Source organism: Mustelus asterias, chromosome 20 (assembly GCF_964213995.1).
Source record: "Mustelus asterias chromosome 20, sMusAst1.hap1.1, whole genome shotgun sequence".
Lineage (NCBI taxonomy): Eukaryota > Metazoa > Chordata > Chondrichthyes > Carcharhiniformes > Triakidae > Mustelus > Mustelus asterias.
The window spans coordinates 9912599-9915621 of NC_135820.1; the positions used below are offsets into that span (position 1 = coordinate 9912599).

Genomic DNA, 3023 nt, shown 5'->3' on the forward strand with positions numbered 1-3023 from the left:
ATGAGAAACAGGTCATTCAATATAAAAACAATACATCTATTCTGCGTTATAGGGAAATGGGGACAAACATCTGCGACCCCACATACTTAATGAGTCTGTCCCTGTTTCGAAAAGGGAATGAGAAGTCTGAGACTCCCATACTCCATTCAATTAAATATCCATGAATCCAAAGCTATGGCATCTTGGTTATATCTTCTTCGGTGAAATAGAATAAGCAAAACAGACTGCAGCTGAAATAAAGTACATTTCACAGGCTTTCAACATTGTGCATCAGCTTATGAATTGTACCTACAGTCAACTGTTTTTGAATTTTATGTTCTGAATATCTGAACGTAAATTGGCCCAATGCCTTCTGAAGACTAGAATACTGCACAAAGTCATTTCCAACAGTTTCCTCGAAAGTCCTGCATTACTTTGTCTTGCACTGCTTTTCTCCATCTATTCTCAATGTCAAAAGTCATTACTCATCCCTTGCTAGCAATGGACCCGGCAGCACAATTCACACAAATGCATGAAAAATAAAACAATTGATCACCTAGCAATTTGCCACGTATATTTGAAGTTTTGCCACTGTTCAATTTATCATGGCAGTTCATCAAACTCATGACCAATTTTAAATCATATAAGCTGTAAAAGCATTATTATTCAGTGATTCTGGACTCCAGTACCACACTTGATCGTGTATTCCAACTTCTCATCACATTCTGAGTGAACAAGTTCCAGCTCAAAACAGTTTCAATGATACACCAGTATTTCTGGAGATAGGATAAGGTTACAGATGTTCCCATCACTCAACAGCACTACTGAGACAGTGAAGGTCCGAATAATTTCCCAAAAGTATGTCTAAATTCCATAATAAAAGGAAACCACCCAGGAACTAAATAGTAATTTATTGATTTTTCTGGTTCAAAGAATAGAGGAGGGTTTATTTTGTCATTTAACTTATTATTCAGTTATTCTCCTGTGTAAGTTCAGTCGGCCAGTGACTGGATGTAGAGCATTGAAGCATTAGCCTAAAAACAGTGCTACGTTCAGGTTAATCCCTCCACATTTCTCATATCTGCAATCCGTATTCTGTTCACGCTTTGCAGACACCATGTTCTCTGTTGGAAAAGTCAAAGAAAACATAAATGCTCTCCGATGGCTATATTATCTTGTCAACATCATTCCTTTCATGTTTCTTTTGTGAAAAAATTGATTACAAGATACTTTAAAACGTATTTTGCTTACCCATTTCTTCAATAACTTTGCTGGGATCTAAAATAATTTAAAGGTACCAAAAACAATTAAAGTGATTTGCAATGCATCTCTTGCATAACTGCATTTGATCCTGCACATTCTGATTGTTGCTCATTCATCAGTTTCACTCTTGTGCACATATTAGTATCATTACGTTTGGAATGAATTGTATTTTTAGGCAAACCCAGGGAAAATTGGAATATCTTTATTGTAACACAAGATTAAGCTTAATATTAACATCTTGAAAACTGTTTATTTGAGTTTTGGCAGAGAAAAAACAGACAATCACTGGGCAAAGGCATATTAGGAACATGCATATCTTACATTCAAGCAGATATTTGCAAGAACAACAAATATGATTCGGGCCAACATGCATCATTCGTAGGAAGCGAATTCACTTGCACTCTGCAAGTATACTCTGACTGTGAGAGACATGGAGAATGCACAGTAAACAGATGAATGACACGTAACCAAGCTCTGCTCAAATTCATGTCAGGCATTTTGACACTGATTATTATCTATTGCCCTGGGAAATTAACCAGCAAACAACGGACACATATTTGGTTAGCTGCAACATAGTAAGGTGTGTCTGCATTCGGAATGACGGAAGAGTCTCTAATTATTGTAACGGTTACCACCCTGCAGAAGTTTGTGAACACTGCGAGGCCAACTGATAATCCTAAATAGAATGTCAGGATATATCATATATCCAGCAGGGTTGTTTGGTAAGCATTTTTCAATCGCAGAATCAGTTCTAATGTTGGGCTCTTTGTTCTGAGTTTTGTAAAAATGTGTTCGATTAGGCCAGCCAATGTTTTGCCTGGTTTCGACAGCAGAAGTGAACTTTGTTTTAAAAGGATCTAGAAGTCTGCTGAACATCGCTTCTTGGCCTTTTGGCTAAGATCAAGTGTAGTATCGACATGCTGTGCTTGGTTGAAGTCATGAGGTTACATTTTAGCTTCATTTGAAGCAATTTATAAAAGCGGCATCTCGGCCTTTTGGCTAAGATGCAAATGAGATCAAGCTTTGGAGGAGGAGCTATGCCTACGCCAATCAGCTTGGATCATGTAGATCAAGCCCAAGACAGGAGGTGAGAGCCCTGTCTTGTCAGCTTGGATCGGGAATGTCTCAACTTGTTGAGACTCTGAAATGGACATGATTTGATTGAATTGGAATCAAAACAAAAAAAAAGACATTGCTCGCATTTCAGACATGGACACTCAGATATCATGTAACTCGTTTGCACGATGCGCAGAAAGCATTTTCGGCTTGATGGCAGCATCCTGTTTGTGGCAAAACCACATATGTTACTAGATATTTGCCTCAGAGTGAAACTGCTGCCTACACGTGTGGTTGCAACTTATTTAGATGCCTTAACTTTTCAGGGTAAAGTGTGATAGTCTGAGCATTTATCGCGTTCCTTCAATAAAGGTCCATGTTTGCCTGAACACCGCTCTGTCATCAAGAGTTTTAGAGTTCTGATAACTTTACAGTCCATTTTATTGCGAATTTCCTGATGGGTGAAAGGTGAAGTATTTGGTTTTTTTCAGCAATAATCAAAACGAATTATGATTTGATCAAATAAAACTCAGGGGACCAGTTCTGATGTCAAAAGCGGCAGGTTGCCAGATTCGAATACAGTGGCATTTTCTGATTACAGGTATAATGCGGAATATGAAGCCATTGTTTAGCTTTCCAAAACAACAATAAAGAATAGAGATCACTATTTTCCCTTTCGTAAGCAAATCTGTTTTCCTTATGTGGGCTGGTATACATATAGCTTT

The 3023-nt window shown here is 37.9% G+C and overlaps 1 non-coding gene across 1 annotated transcript; it reads left to right on the plus strand.

Annotated features, from left to right (window-relative positions):
• Positions 1-2116: 2116 nt before the first annotated feature.
• On the plus strand, positions 2117-2315 carry LOC144508794 (U2 spliceosomal RNA). Its single transcript, XR_013500349.1, has one exon. It is a non-coding gene; the product is annotated as a U2 spliceosomal RNA (small nuclear RNA).
• Positions 2316-3023: the final 708 nt, after the last annotated feature.